The 16,309-nt window shown below is 47.5% G+C and overlaps 1 long non-coding RNA gene across 1 annotated transcript in view; it reads right to left on the minus strand.

Moving 5' to 3' along the window:
* Positions 1–8,191, minus strand: part of LOC122159769 — an 11,340-nt gene extending 3,149 nt beyond the window's left edge. The window contains exons 1-2 of the long non-coding RNA XR_006168617.1: positions 8,107–8,191; positions 3,765–3,899 (exon numbers count right to left, since the gene is read on the minus strand). This is a non-coding gene — a long non-coding RNA (uncharacterized LOC122159769). The remainder of the gene's footprint in view (positions 1–3,764; positions 3,900–8,106) is intronic.
* Positions 8,192–16,309: the final 8,118 nt, after the last annotated feature.

The following is a 16,309-nucleotide window of genomic DNA, read 5'->3' on the forward strand; positions in this document are numbered from 1 at the left end:
GTCGTTTTTTTTTTTCTTTTTTTTTTTTTTTTCTTTTTTTTTTTTGTTTTTTTTTGTTTTTTATTTGTTTGGTAGGGGAAGGGAAGGGAAGGGAAGGGAAGGGAAGGAAAAAGGGAAGGGAAAGACAAACGGAAGGGAAGAGAAAAGGGAAGGGAAAGGAAAAGGGAAGGGAAGGGAAAAGGGAAGGGAACAGGATTTAGGAAAAATATTTACTTGTACTTTTTTAAAGACTTTTTATGGGAGGAAAGTGCAGTGAAGCAAAGCACAGGTTTCAGACGTGCTGCCTGTGTTTTCTCTCTGCAGAGGCAGCTCTCCGGCTGTGCACTGCAGGACAGTCACCGCCTGTGTTTGCTTCCAGCTCTGTGACCTCCTGCTCTCTCCAAATGTCACTGCAGCGCCGAGCCCAGCTCCCCCCGCAGCCCCTTCCGGGCAGGGACACGCTGAGCACCCACAGACTGGAAAGCCTCCAGCTTCCCCAGCTGCACTGGATCAGAGCTGGGTCTTTCCTGGGCTTTGTTTCGCCGCTGCCCTTTAGCTATCACTGCTAAACCCACAATAAGACAAATATTTACCCAGCACTGAGAGCTGTCGATAGGTAAATCGCCCTGCACGTCTCTCACAGCATGGGCAGAGGTGCGTGGGCTGCAGCCAGGAAAATCCCCAACTCCTCTGACCAATTGCAGTACATGAAAGATACCAATTACTCCCCCCAGGGAGCTCATCTTCTGATTTAGAGCTCAACTTGGCATGCGGGCAGCCTTGCTTTGTAAATATAAGGATTTATCTACCTAAACTTCAAACCAGGAGCAGCTGATGGAAGCTGGGACCTGCTTGTCCCCTCCTCCAGCAGAATGGACCAGATGGGTCACCTCAAGGTGCCTCCACGAACTGCCAAGGTGGCACGCAGGGTTTGGTGTGGGGAAAGGCACGCTGCTGCCCTTCCAGTGCATCCTAATCATTTGTCACCATCTCTGTTAAAATGTCTTTTTCATTCAGATTTGCCCAAACCCCAGCTTTCCAACCCACTGCTATCATATATTTCTCCCCTAGATCAGGCAGCCCCTCATCCCCTCCCCTCAGAGGCAATTCTATGCTGTAATCAAGTCCACTCCCAATGTTAGCTGGCATTTCTCAGCCCTCTCCCTCTGATGCATCAGTTCCAGCTCCCAGTTATCTCTGTGACTCCCCATCCCCAACCATCCAGCCTCATTTTACCTCAGATTTCTCCATTCACACCCTACGTAGAAGTAGCCCTACTTCTCTCACAGACTGAGCCCCCCACCTCCAAAACAAAAACTCTCACATGAGTTCATGGGCTGCTCTTTGTGCTGATCACTCTATTTTTTCACACCATCATAGCTCTCCCCACGACCAGATGGGACTGTCCTTTCTTGGAACACCACCATCTAGTCAACACCTGTCTGAAGGCAACCATTAATTTTTCATGCAGCATTGAATTCATCCATACCCATCGCACTGATCTCCTAAACGGAGCGATTTCATTTTCAATGCATGATATTTCGTGCTCGAAAATTACCAGCTGTGTATTCAGGAGCACTAATGCTATTCTGCTACTACAGTGCAGGTTCCTCAGATTGAAAGCTCTGTCAGCCAAAGTGTTTTAATTTCTGCATATTAAAGACCGGAGCTCTTTTCCACTTGAATTCAATGGCTCATAGTGGATCCCCACCACTTCCCACCCTTGGGTAATGTTAGCTCGGAGATGTGAAGGCATGAAAGATTCTCTGGCTCTGAGTTATCAATAAATCTTAAATGGAATGTGGGTTTTTTTTTGTTTTGTTTTTTTTTTGTTTTTTTTTTTTTAACTAATTAATAGGTGTCCTTTGCTCCCTTTTCTCCTTTCTTTCTTTCTCAACTCACAGCCCTACACTGTAGCTCTGCACTTGTGCAAATTCCTCATTTGTCACTCCCAGCTCCCTGCAGCACCATATAAGCTACTGGAAAAGCTCTCCTTCTTCTCTGTCACATCAATTCAATCTGCTCCTGTCACACAAGATCTGCTTTTGTTTTGCACTTGCTTTGCTTTACTCCTGCCCGTTTTGTTATCAGTTTGTTACCTTTCTGCTCGAATTTCACAACCTGCAGCCAAAGAGAAACCCAAAAACCTTCCTAACGAGGAGCTTTTGTTATCTGCCCATCTTTGTCTTCCACAAAACCTGAGCACATCACAGAGGAGACAGATCAACCCACTATTTTTTTTTCTCCATCTCTCAGAATAATTTCCCATCCACAACCCCTGCCAATTTATTGCCTCCTCAAACTCATGGGGTTTCCGAAGCCTTCGCTGACCTGCATAACTCCATGTGATGCTCCATCTGTTGTTGACTTCTATGTGTTTACTTGCTAAAGAGAAATCTGAAAAAAGATGACTTTGAGGTCTGGCCAACGTCACTGTCATTCCTCAAAAACAAGGCCTGCTATGGATAGAGCTCTGACACTGATCTGCTCCAGCCTGCTCTGGTTCAACCCTGGGGATGCTGTGCAGTTTAAGGTATGGGGAGCATGGGTCACTATGGTAGAAGCTGCTCTCCATGACAGCCCATAACCCCCCGGTCACAGCTTGGACCAGTCCCTGTGAACCTGCTTTACTGAGGATCAGATCTCAGTATTTTATCTTAACCAACATTCTGCATTCAGATGTAGACTGGACTGAAGGCGTGTCCCGGTCTGTACATAATTCCCTCTCTGTTCTGTCTCCATATAGGCATACAAGATGCCAACACTGGAACTGGACCTCCAGGTCAAGTATATTTATACATATGTGTATATGTGCATGGTTGGTGAGGTGTATTAAAAACAGTTCCTTTCAGAAATAGCATCATTTTTCCTGGCGGAGGAGAACAGCTTTTCTTATTTTCTGTGCCACTCATATTTTTGGTCTTAGCAAGGCAAAATGCCAGGGAATGACTGTGTTTACCTAAGAGCAGCTAAAAGAGCTGCATAGCAATCAAGGTATCAAGTGGGTTGGGCTGAAAATAGATCAGCTTGGAAGGATTTTGGTCAGAAATGTTTAGCAAGGGACTAGATGGCTGTGAGCACTAGTAACAACCTACAGAGACTTTCATTTTGGGGGAATATATCTCCACCTTGCCCAAACGAATTGCTGCAATGCTTCTGGACAGCATCTGTGGTCTGTCTTGCTGACTCATTGCATCATTTCCCTGTCGGTGAGGAGTGAATTGTGCTCTTCCATTTTCTGAGGTTTAGCTTTCTAGTTGAGGAGCATGCCTTGCACCAGTGGTGAGCAAGCTTCATGCTTCTTCAGGAGGAAGAAGCCCTGAACTTTACTGTGAAATGAGAATCATTGCTGGGAGCAAGATATCTGGGGAGTGGGAAACATCTTTCTGCAAAAATCTATTTTGAAATGTGTTTGTGGCCCCACTGAGACAACACTGTGTCCTTTACCTCAATCCTTCTGGAGTAATCGCCCTTGTTTAATCCCTTGTAGCTCTCACTAAGAAGTCCCCCAACTCTTCTCAAGGCCAGGTTGCATGGGGCACTGGGCATCTTGATGTAGTGGGTGTCAGCTGTGTCCATGGCACTGGGATTGGAGCTGGGTGGGATTAGAAGGTACCTGCCAACCCAAGCCATTCAATATTCAATAATTCAATTATTCTGTGATTCTATGATGAATTTTTGTCTTTGCCTTCCTTTATGAGCAGACAGGCTCTGCCCTGTGCCAAGCCTAACTGACCCATGTGATTATTTGCCAGTGGCTTCACATATCCCACTTTATACACTACCTTGTGCCAGCTTTCCTCTCTGGGCATTCTGTAGCACTATTGTGGCCCAGGGTCTGGCATGTCTCTTGGCACTCTGACAGTCACGACAGATTACAGGAGAAGAAAGTGTTCAGCTGGTCCAGGAAAACTTTCAGCCTGCAAAAAGAAAACATGAACACACTGCTGTCTTCTAAGGTGTGGGTATGACACAGGTCTGGTCCCAAGCCCTGGGCTCAGGTCCAGGCAGTATGAACAACATCTCCACATCTTTGCAGTACTGATCTCTGCGTCATAAAATCCAGGTCCTCTGATGGTCGGGGCATTCTAGCACTGTACAACTCGAATGCAATGCCACTGGCCATGCAATTCTTCTTAAAGATCTTGCAAACACTATATGAGGATCAGCATCTCGTCAGCTGACTTCTGCCCATCAGAGAGACCCACCAACAGCCACAAGTTCATGACATCTCTAAGTGAGCCCTGAGGGTCTGGTTCTTCATCCTTGGGCAGCCACGGGCTGCAGTTCTGTGGAAAACAAGTAGCAAATATATGATATATGACCTTCCATCATCAATCTGATGGTCCTTCCCAGCTGCGGGGGGGAGGAAGCGTGATGGGGTTTACCTGCCCAGAAGCAACTACAGACAGGGTTGTGTTCTCTTTCTCGATTCCTTCAGTTGGAAGGGAATGTGAAAGGAAATGTCAAGTTTGGCATGGAGACTATGCTTAAGTTTTTAGCTTGTAACTGAATATTACAGATCTATGTGTTGTGATGGTTGGACTAGATGATCTCAGTGGGTTTTTCCAACCTTAATGACTCTATGATAACGTCCTTTCTCTTTCTGTGGTTGGCTATCAGAAAAGGAGGAGGTTGGAGGATTACATCCTTAACCATGGCACAGCTATGTGCAGTCTGGGAAAGACTTCAAGTCCCACCTACGAGGCAGGAGATCTGCATTAGTGTGGATGAATTTCAGCTGTCGGATGAATTTTAGGCAACCCCAGATGCCATCAGGCATTCAGGTTGCTCAGGCATTCAGAATGACTGCTTAAGAGATGACAATTTTGGAAACATGGTGTAACTCCTGCAGGAAGTTGGTTAGTTGCATGGATCAGCTGATGCACCTCTGGTTATTAAATCAGTAATTTGACCTTAAGTCTAAGCCTATAGGTGCAATCACAGAACACTTCTAAATAGAGGTTATTCATTACATTCACATTCTCAGTTTTGGCTTTGGAATGGACAAAAGTCATGAAACTGGAGATATAGTAGTGCTGTTTCAGCGATAAAGGTATCTGCCAAGATCACACTCCCTGTGTGTTCATAGTACCCAAATTTCACCTCCAGATGGACTACATGGACAGGCTGCTCAGCATTTTGGGTGAAGTTATTGCATGCACCACATTGACTGTGATAAGCAGACACAGCTGCAGTCCAGCCCACTGGCTGCAGAGATGCTGTAAGGATGCTTCATTTTAGCTTGCAGTGGGGACACAAATGCACTTGCTTGCTTGGGGCCCAAGGGCTTGATCCTGCTCACCAGCAAGGTTCCCAGGTGCCCAATAATCCCTGCATAAATAAGGACAGATGTCTACCCATCAGCCAGTTCCATACTTGTTTGCATTTCAATGTGCATTTAAAAAAAATACCATGACTGGATAACACTCTCCCAGAGACCACTTTATTTCATATCAACTCAGACTAATGCCACGTTCAGAACTCCTCTGCAAATCTAGAATTATTTGCAGGGCTACTGAAATTCCAAGAAAAGCTTCAGTCAAGGACTCCTTGGGTTTTCCAGGCATAAGTTGTGTAGTTACAATAGGAATCATGTTATTTCACAGGAAATGATTACCTATCCTTGGAGGTGGTCAAGCCCCTGGGCTGAAGGTACTGGGAGGTATCCCTGCCCATGCAGGGAGCTGGAACTGGATGGTCTCTGTGGTTTCTTCCAACCCAAGCCAATCTATGACAATGGACACAAGAGAATCCACACACGGACTATTGGTTGTACATCTAGGGAAGGTCAGGACACTTAGGAGAATCAATTGTTCTTCCAAGCACCAGTCCTATGGCTTCCCGAGCAGCAAGGAGATCAGTTAGTGCTCCCAGTAGCTCACTCCCTTTATAATCTCAGACTGGTAACACTTTTTTAGGAGGGTTTCAATAGGCCTCTACATCCCTTTGCTTTCTCAGCTCCACACACTTCACGACAGGTACCTTGCTATCTCCAGCCAAGGAAAGTGCTGATGCACCACAAATGTGTCATTTCTCTGGCATTTGGGTGACCCGGGTCTCCTCCAGCATCTCTACAGGTCGGATGCATATAGCAGCCATGCTCCAGTGTGGACATAACAACCACGATGCTGGGAGGCCCTGGTAGTAAAGGTAAGTTTGGTGACTTCAGCTGTTTGGACAAAGCATGTGTGTGCATGTGTATGTGTTGGAAGGTTCATAAGTTGCTTCATTAACAGACCCTGTCCCTGGTACATCAGACTTCACGCCGTGTGTTTTGCTTCCACACAGAGCAGTTCATCCATCTGGACAAGAGCAGGGTTGGCTACAAAGCCAAGCTGCAGGAGGGAGCAAGCAGTAATCTTCAACCCAAACCATTGCTGCTGTCGGATGAATCCCTAACCTGTGCTCCCAGCTGGCTAACTGGAGCTTGCAAGGCTAATTTTATGTCTATGGCTTCAGGTTACAGCCTGGCACCTTAAAATAAATCAGCACTGAGTTTGAGTTAACTTAAAAAAAACCCTGGGTGGTAGGTTAGGGATGGAGAAGAAAATAAATAGTGGAAAACTTAAGTGAGCGGAGAAGGAGACAGCACCTGTGCTGCTGTCAACCCAAGCACGACTCTGGCACTGGGAAGCAGCAAGGATAAAGAGCCCTTGGGCAAAGGGGCAGCTGAGAAGAGGATGGGAGCCATGAGCAAAGCACGGTGCTGCTCTGGGTGCAAACTGTGCTCTGCAGAAGCCAATTTGAACAGTAGTTTCTCTTGTTACCACTGTTTCTTGTTACATTTGTTCCTCTTCTTTCTTGTTTTCCCCCTGCCAAAGGAGCAGTCACCCTGAAAACTAGGAATTATTGTGGGGAGAATTATTTAGGAAATAATCCCTTTTTTTCAAAATGGGAAATCAAAAGAAAAAAAAAGACAATCAGGTATTTTCTCTGCTCAGGAACAGTGAGAGCAGAAAGAGGGGAGAAATCCTTGCAGGAAAGAAAAGCTTTCTCCTCGCTCTGCTGTCTGCTGCAGCAGAAGCAAACAGATGAATGAGAAATAAGGAAAAGTGAGTTGTGAGCACTGGGTCCGCAGGCTGACTGCTGCTCATCTGCTCCCTCGGAGCAGGCAGTCTCACAGGACAGCTTCAGGTAGCATCCGACCACGTCTCCCAGCTCATCTGCGTGTGGGTTCGGGGTGTGCTGGAGCTCAGCTAAACCTGCCAGCCATTTGGAGCTGGATTCCCTGCTCACATGCTGAGGAGAGCTCGGCTGGTTGGACCGAGAATTGCAAAGCCGCTTTCTAGGAAAGAAGCTTTGCACAACAGAAGGGAAAATAGGTCGTCGTCAAGGTTTAGGGCATCTGCAGAAGAAAGTAAACAAGTGGGTGAGATGGGAGGACAGCTCGGTTGTGATCCCTGGCAAACCTTTCCGTATGCACAAGGGAGGAATCGCTGCCCCATGACACCCACAGGTGCTCTTTGGGGTACAGCTTGCACCTATGCATGGTGCACTTAGAGCAGATGCACGCCCTGGCATCACTGCTGTTGGGAGCAGGAGGTTATAAGATGGTGCTGAGCAATTTCCTGGGGGAAGCAGAAGACTCCAGATCCACAGGTTTTATTGTGTGGGGGTTTTGGTGTCACAATCTCTGGTTGTGCCCCAAAGGGACCCTGTGCAGACTGCAACCAGGGCACCCCAGCAGCCTCTTCCCACCACCTCTTCCTCACCACAGCCTTACAAAAAACTCCAAACCAAGACAACAAATAACAACCACCAACTCACTGCAAAAACACAAGTCCCTAAAAACACTCTCAGCAAAACCCCTTGGGGGAGCTCAGCTCCCCTCTGTGTGCTTCCCAACTCCGTTACCATTCTACCGACCCCAGCATGGGGTTGGGGCTGGGGGAAGAAGGTGGGTGAACAAAGTCGTGGGCTCGTGCACCGCCAAAGAACGCTCTGTGCTCATGGTCTGCAGGGCAGCAGGGGCTCCTCTCCCACCCCACACATCTGCCAGCCGCCTGGCCCTGCCGCCAGCCGCCCCAGTACATCTTGTTTGTGTTTTTCCGCGAGCACACTCCCAGCGGGTTATGTCAGAGGTGAGGAATGCAGGGCCACCCTGTGTCATGAGATCAGACTTACATTTTTAGGCTGAAGGCTTTTTACCGTATTTTCTGGGAAGCAGCGCGCCCGCGGGGCCCCGGAGGGGTGGGAGAGTTCGTTCGCCTCCATCCCTTCTTCCCAGCCCTCGGACGGGAGGAGCGGATGGGGCCCGTCTGCTGGAACAAGCTCTCCCTCTGTTCCTTGCAAGGAAAGGCAGTGAATTAAGGGGAATGAAAAGGCAGCAGTGAAAGGCTGCCGGGCACCGCGCCAAGCGCTCTGCAAAAGCTGGCGGGGAGAAGCGGCAGCGAGCAGTGAGCTGGAGGGACCAGCACTGCAAATTGCTCCATGGGGGGAACTCATCTGAGCTCCAGTGGCCACGAAACAGCATCCTTCTGGGGGCTGAAAGCACGAGGAAGATGCATGAACCCACACAGGGCATCGGGGAGCTGGCCCAGGAGCTCCTTACGTGGAGGGTCTGACCCAAAGCACTGCACGCATTCACGATTCCCCATTGCTGGTCGTGCAGCCTCACATCTAACCTTTCTAACTTCTTGCCTGTGCTGTGCAGAAGTCCTTCTGCTAAAGGAGACCTCGTGTAAAACCCAGGGCGCCGCTGCTTATGGCTTGCACTGCTTCCAAGAGGAGGGGAGATGGTTGGGTCTCAGTGCCATCACATGAAGAATCCACGGAGGTGGGCAGGAGGGCTGTGGCAGTGCTGAGCCTACCTTGATGCTGGGAAAGGCTCTCTTGTTAGCTCTGTTTGTTGCAGGGGAGTTTGATAGATGACCTTTAAGGGTCCCTTCCAACTCAAACAATTCTATGATTTTTTTCTTCCCATTCTCCTGAAATAGTTGCAGTTGTAGACATTTCGAGACGGAAAAGACAAAAAGCAAAGAGAAATACTTCCACCGATCATATCCAAAATGAACACCACTGTTATTTTTGTTGTTCTTCCTTGTTGTTGTTATGTTTTGACTTATGGAGGGTTTTGACATGGTGCTGTTTTGTACTGTGTCAAAAGGAAAACAAACCCTGAAATACCAAATTCTTTCACACAATGGCCTTTCCTTTCTCTACGCATCCCTGTGAGAAGGGCCTCTTGCAGCTCTCCTCTCTTCCCAGAACAAGAGAACAAATACCAGGAAATCTGGAGAGATGAACTGCACGGAGCTGGCTGCAGTGCAGAAGCGTGGAGCAGCCCCATCTTTCCCATAGCTCCACTGCTGGCTGGTCCCCATCTGGAGGCCAGGTAAACCTCCAGCCAGCAAGGATGGTCCCTCTGCCACTGGCAGTTTCCTGCTGAGGCCCTCAGACTCCTTCTCCACTTGGTAGGAGTTCACATTGTCTCTCATCCTGGTTCCTCTGTTATCTACCAACCCGTTTGCTATGCCATCTCACCCCAGGGAAGGTTCAGATTGGATATTATGAGCAGTTTCTTCTCAGAAGGAGTGGTGATGCAGTGGCACAGGCTGCCCAGGGAGGTGGTGGTGTTTACCTGGAGGTTTGTAGAGCCATGGAGATGTGGCACTGAGGGATGTGGTCAGTGGGCATGGTGGGGGTGGACTAATGGTTGGACTTAGGAATCTCAGAGGTCTTTTCCAAGCTTAATGATGCTGTGATTCTATAATTCCACATGTGATCCCAACTCTTTCAGTCATTCTATCATAGCCCCAGGAGCTTCATTAGGAAATTCCCTCTTTCATGACACAACCTAGGAAAGGGCTGATAGCTGGCTCATAGAAATTAGAAGAGAGAGGCCGTTGATAACTTGGGATCCTTGGGAAAAATGAGGCTTGCTTAGTTGTTTATGATGCCATTTTGTCAATCTTTTTGTCTGCCTTGCCTTTCATGAAGTTGTGCTTTGGTAAGATTCCTGTTTTATCATTTAGAGTTGAGGAAGCTGAAGTCTGCGATTGGGTTTCAGTTTTCCTGGCCCTACATACTGAACCAGAGCCTAACGACTGCCATGCAAGGGCTGGAGGAGGGGTTGAGAGTCTACCTTGGTTGTCCCAGAAGACTCCTTTTCTATAAATGACATGAAGAAAACAACTTGGCTTTTAGATATCTTTTAGATGCCCAGCATGCTTTGAGGAGAAGAAATAATCACTAACAATGATAATATATCTTTACATTTGATATAAGTTCAGTTCAACTGCGGTGAATTCATACGCTTTTGTTTCTTAAATTTGGGAGAAACAGACTGACATCACTCACCAGCCGTTCACTGTTCTAGCAGAAAACAGTAACTAAGGGAGGCCAAAGTCTGTATCTGTTACTCTGCCCCAGATGGTGACTTGACCTCCCAGGTGGGCAGTGGTGACCCTTAATGGCTGGGAACTTGAGGCTTACGCTCCACCCTACCCATGGCCACCAGGGCTGACCTAGAAACTTGGAGAAGCATGTGGTGATGGATAATCTCTTTGAAAGACACTGGAGGATATGTTGGCACCAGTGGAGAGCCCTACCACAGACAAGTCTCCTGAGAACTGTGTTAAGACAGGTTCATCACTCCAGAACATGGCCAGAGTTTTCCTATAACACTGCTGCATCCAGGACCACCAGGTATCCCATAGTCAAATGAACAAGTCAAACTCATAATTCATCCTCCCTGGTTCCCATGGGGCAGCAAGAGTGCCCTAGGAGTTCTTGGTGACTTTGGTTCTCCTCCACTGTGGTTCACTTCTCTAGTCCTCCTTGTTCTTACACCCTGCATGGCAAAACAGAAAAGATCTCAGTGCAGAAGCAATAGTCAGCACAGTGCTCCATCTTCCCTTACTCTTCCCCTGCGGTCTGACAGCTGGATAGCAGTAATCAGAAGGTGCTTGGGAGATGCTGAAGGGTGTTAGAGAATTGTTGCACAAGCCACTGCAGAGAAAAGGTGTGGGAAGGGCTTTGGGCAGCAAAAGCATGATGATTTAATCAACTTCTGCAGGATTTTTGCCAGGCATATCCTGTCCAGCTTGCATTGCACTGGCTGGCAATGAGACGAGTCAGTGGCAGCCAACTTCCAATGACCACGACTAGCTTCCTTTCAGCCTCAGTAGCTGATTCATGTTTTGGTCTTCTGCCCCACCCAGTCTAGAGTGAGTTCAGCACGTCTTCCTAAGCATCGCTTTCCTGCCTCAAGGCTCTCCCTCCTCTGCTGACCTTCCCACATTCACAGCTCAACCCTCTGCCACCAGTCCTCTCTGTTCTCCTGGACTGGACACCACGTAAAGCAGGAGCCAACAGCTTGTTGGCTTTGACTCACCATCATCTAGGAAAAACGCTGGCCTATCCTGATGGCTATGCTTCCTCTTGCACCATCTGCTGTTCAGCACAGCCATCCCCAGCCCAAAGAATCCGTGTTTATCTCCATCACCCTGTCTCTTGGCAAAAGGCCACTCTTGTGGTCACTGTTCCTATATGGCACTGCTGAAGATGGCATCCAGGAAGTGGAGCTGTGGAAATTGAGCACTGGCAATGGGCTGGCATCCTGGCAGTGGCTTTTTGCATTCCCTGAGACTTTTGCTGGGGCAGTGGCTCAGAAAACATCAACCTGCACAAAGCTCAAGTTTTGGTCTCAGTGATGTACCTGCCTATCGTCTGAGATAGGAATCAAAACCTGATGGTTTCCTGTGGGACCTGGACTCCTCAGTGGTGTGAACGCGTGTGGTCCGCTTCCTTAAATAGCCATCACATGGGTTTTCTCTCTGACAGAAGAGCAGCTCACAGATGCAGTCTGAGGCTGAGAAATGGAAAATCAAAAGAGATGCCTTGATGTGATCTCTTACTGTCTTGCAGAGAAAAGAAGAGGTGAAGTCTGGCTCCCCTGTTCAGCCAGGCTGTTCAGATGTTCTATTAGTACAATTTTTCTCCTCTATTCCTGTGGGTCAGGAATAGAGGAGATATTATTACTGCAGCTTAAAGACAGGAGATGGGTAATGCCTGAAGGACTGGGAGACATCCTCTGGGACAATGAGGATCTGCTTGCATAGCAAAAGACCCAGAAGAAGTGGGGCTGTGTCCATGTAAAATAACAGAAAACAAAAGCTTTTCTTTCACCCTAAATAAGTCAGTTCTGTGTTTCCTTTGTGGTTCGCTTTTAAAAGCTTGCTGAATTTAAGGAGGATGTGGTCACACACATTGGAAGCTCCAGATGCTAAAACATAAAAACACAAATCTGCATTAAACTCACATTTCTGATGAGTTAAATCTCATGTGCTTTCACTCTATTTTTCTTGCAGGCTGCCATAGCTATCATGTCTCTGGGAGAGCATTTGCCCACCACATCAGATAATCCTTCTTTCATTCCTCTGACAGGATCCAGTTTTCTATTATTTACTGATGTCACTGTAGCCTAGGAGAGAAATCAACACAGTAATGAATTATGGACTATGCTGGTAGGACATTTCACTCTGTTTGTTTGATTTGAGTGTGAACAAACACCAGATAATTAAAGATGAGTTCAAGCTACAACACTCACTTCTGTCTCCTGAATTGCCCTGCGTGGTGAGGAGTGTCTGGATTGAGTGCTTCATGTGCATAATTACAAAGGTAAGATCCTTAACAAAACCTGCAAGTTGAGAAAGCATAGGCAGCCACTGTTGAACTCTTCTTCAATACACCCAAACTACAGCATTCCACGTTCTGCTTGACATAGTCAAGATGCGAGTGAACTTTTGAGTGCCCTCCGAGTTTATAGCTCGTATTGTTGGTTACAAAGCTGAGAGAATTAAATATGTTGACTTTGGGCCTGGAGGACTCCTTACTCGGGTGTTTGAGCTTTAGCTCATCATTTTGAACTCCTGGCCATCACACTGGTGAATGCTTGTTTTGCTGTCGGATGAAGATCACAGCTGGCAGCCAAACATTTGACCTGGGGAGTGAAGCCCATTACTGTGTGACTCACAAGGTAAAATCAACAACAAGAGCCTTATAAACACAGCCCAACTCAACTGCTTGTAAAATGCCACTATGACAGCAGCAGCATGGAGCAGTATTCTTACCACTTGGGAGGAAAGAAGGCTTTCCTCCCAGGAAACCTTTTAGGGTGTGACATTAAACAAGCACTTGTTCCTAGAAGCTGCAGATTTGGCTTAAGGAACACTGGAACTGAGCTATGGCAATTGTTATTCAACACCTGAATTGCACTGGTGCCTGTGACTCCTCTCACAGTGTATGTACCAAGTGCTGCTGCGTGGCACACATCATGGTCTGTGTGGACAACTCAGTCTCCAGGGAAATGTCGAGCAACTGAGCAACTCCTCTGGCATTGATGAAACCCATAGGAAAGCCACTTGAGGTGGGGAGAAGCGTTTTTCTTGCTGCTTGGTTCACATTTTATGTGCAGTTGTAAAATTTAAAAGCTCATTTAGTATGCAGTCAGCAGATGGAGTAAGGCATTTTTTGCATCCGAACCGTAGCAGGCTGTATCCAGCAACTGATCATTAGCTGAGATGGACACATGGGGACACTCCAACCTCATACAGGGACACTGCAGTCCTTTGGGGAACTTGGAAATCCTGGTGGCTGCTAGGTCCCCACCAACTTTGGTCCTTACACATGGGGTGAAGGCACTGAATGGCAGTCGATGGCCTGTCCCACCAGAGTCCGGATGGAAAATATGGATTTCCTTTAAATGCTCAAGAGAGGGAGTGGACTCTCAGATGCAGCTGTCCTTGTAAAACAGGGAGAGTGAGGACTGTCAGGACTCGAGCTTTCCACGTATACACTCAGCCTGGTAGTCTGAGCACCAAATCAGACATTGCCCACCCTGTGCTTGTGGTAGGCTTGTCCTTCCTTGGAGACAAAGGGAATTACAGAATCACAGAACCATAGTATAGAATATGGAAAGGACCCACGAGTATCATTGAGTCCAACTCCTTGTTCCCCACAGCACCACCCAAAATCCAAACCTGAAAGTGTTTTCAAATGCTCCTTGAATGCTTGGTCGCCTTTTCTCTGGGCTGAACAAACCAAGGGATCTCAACCACCCCTCATACGCCTTGCCCTCCAGACCATTCTCCATTTTTGCAGCTCTCCTTTGGAGCCTCTCTAGTAGTTTTATGTCCTTAATATTATATTGTGGTGCCCCAAACTGCTTGCGGTACTCAAGGTGAGGCCACACCAGCACAGAGTACAGCAGGAATGCAAAGTAAAAAAGACACTCTGCGTGCCGTCTCAGAGGCTCCCATCATGGATCAAGAGGATAATACTGAAACAAGACTCCATAACCCACACCATCTTCTACTTCCACATACACTTCAGTGCAGACCCCTGTCTCCTATTTGGGCCAGCCCCAGTATGCCATCTCCTGCTGCTCCTCCTGAATGAAGAAGGATGCTCCCACTGGAGGATGCTTTCAAGCCCAGGGGCACTTCCAGACCCAAGCTTCAAGGCTGGTAACAAGCTGCCTGGCATTGTGCATAGAGGCAGAAGAAAACACAACTATTGAGGCATGAGGTGCTCAACTAAGACACAGCAATCATTGCCTCAGGCTTGTTTGGCTGATGTACATCCACTGGGTTGTAAGGAGGAGGATATAAGAGCATGACCAGTGCTGAAATTCCATCGTTTTCTGAGTGCTACATGGGGGCAAGCTCAAAGAAAAGACTTCCTGGAGGACAGTCTTGAAGAACAGAGGCTCCTCTCCAGATTCCAAAGGCTGCTTTGCAATTTGGAAACCTGGAGATTCAAAAGCTGCAAACAGCTGGAAGGTAACTAACTCAACAAGGGCAAAATACGGCATGTGGTCTGTGTGTCTCTTGGCTTCACTTCTCCAGTCCCTATGTTCACTATTGCCCAGGGGCACTGCTCTTGCAGGAACGCACCTGAAAGGACACTTTGTCTTCTTTGGCTGAAGGCATTTGTCTTAACTAAAGCGTTTCAATTAAAAGTCAAGACTGAATCACTGCAAAGTGCTGGAGACAAGAGTCATTAATACTGGAATGCAAGTTTTAAATTATTTTTAATGTGCTCTGCAAGGCATCCATAAAATGTCCTTAATCAATATGCATTTGAATTCCCTGAACCAGAATTGAAATTCACGGCAGCAGAAGGGTTGGGAACCAACCAGTACTGCTGTCTGAGCTCTTGCACAGGCAAACCTGGCAGACCTCGGTGCCAGCTGTCAGGCAGATGTGACCATATGGATGACAGTTCTTTGGTGGTCCGTGCCAATGTGAACTGCTGGTCTCACTCCCTGGAGAACGGGTACATCATTGATGTGGGGGGTCTCTGATGGAGATGGCAAACAGCCTTTTGCTTGAGCACCTCAGCCAGCAGCAAGTATTCAGTGGCACAATTGGTAATTTAAACATAATATGAGCATACCGTAGCAAGGAGAGCCCAGATGATGATGAGGGCTTAAGGTGAGGAGGGATGAAAGCAAAGAGGGGAGTACAGGGGTCTAAATGATTTGAAACTAAGCAGTTTTAAGCTCTTGGCTGGATCAAGGCCAGTGGTGCATAAATTTCTGGCAAGGAGCAACCTCTAGGAAGAACCAAACCCTAGAGGAAGCTCAGGGTGAGGTTTGTGCTTCCTATTTCAGTCTAAAAAAAAAACACACATCCCAGGAGGGGGTGAGTTTCAGCAACACCGGGTGTTGCAGACCCAATCCATTACTTCCAGGATGGGGGTGATGAAAGCAAAGCAGGAGGTTGCCCTACATTGCATCCCTCCCTGCAGGCAGCACATGGGGACCGCAACTGGACAGGCACAGCCCTGGGGCAGAGCAGTATCACCTTCCAACAGTTCAGGAGGGATCATGAAGAGGAGCAGAGCAGCTTTACACTCAGAAATGAAAGCAATGCCTGGGAATGGGCTTACTTATCCCATGATTATTCGCATGCTCTGAACTGTGGGTTTGGACAGAACCAGTTACTTTTCTCCCCAGACTTGGCTTGGAAGGAAGCAGTAGTGGGGGCTGCACCCTAGAAGCAGGCTGGATGCAGACACCTTGCTTTGGAAGCAAAAAAAATAGACTTTAAAAGCCAGGTCAAGCACATGCATGCCTCAGGCCCTGCATAGTTTGCTGGAAGCCTAAAAATCCCCCAGTGCTGGGAAATCATTGTGAATCCTCACATGCATGTTGCTGTGGCTTGGCTTGTGTTTGGAGAGATGTATCTGGATGATTTTGTTGCCTTAAGGACTGAAATGAGCTAAGGGAAGGCAACCATCCCTGGGACTGAGTGGGAGAAAAAGAGAAAGGAAGGGAAAAAAAAGGAAGAGAAAAAAAGAGGGGGAAGAGGAAAAAAGAAAG

Source organism: Centrocercus urophasianus, unplaced genomic scaffold (genome assembly GCF_019232065.1).
Source record: "Centrocercus urophasianus isolate 14NV4802_14NV808 unplaced genomic scaffold, USGS_Curo_1.0 seq_16, whole genome shotgun sequence".
In the NCBI taxonomy this organism is placed as follows: domain Eukaryota; kingdom Metazoa; phylum Chordata; class Aves; order Galliformes; family Phasianidae; genus Centrocercus; species Centrocercus urophasianus.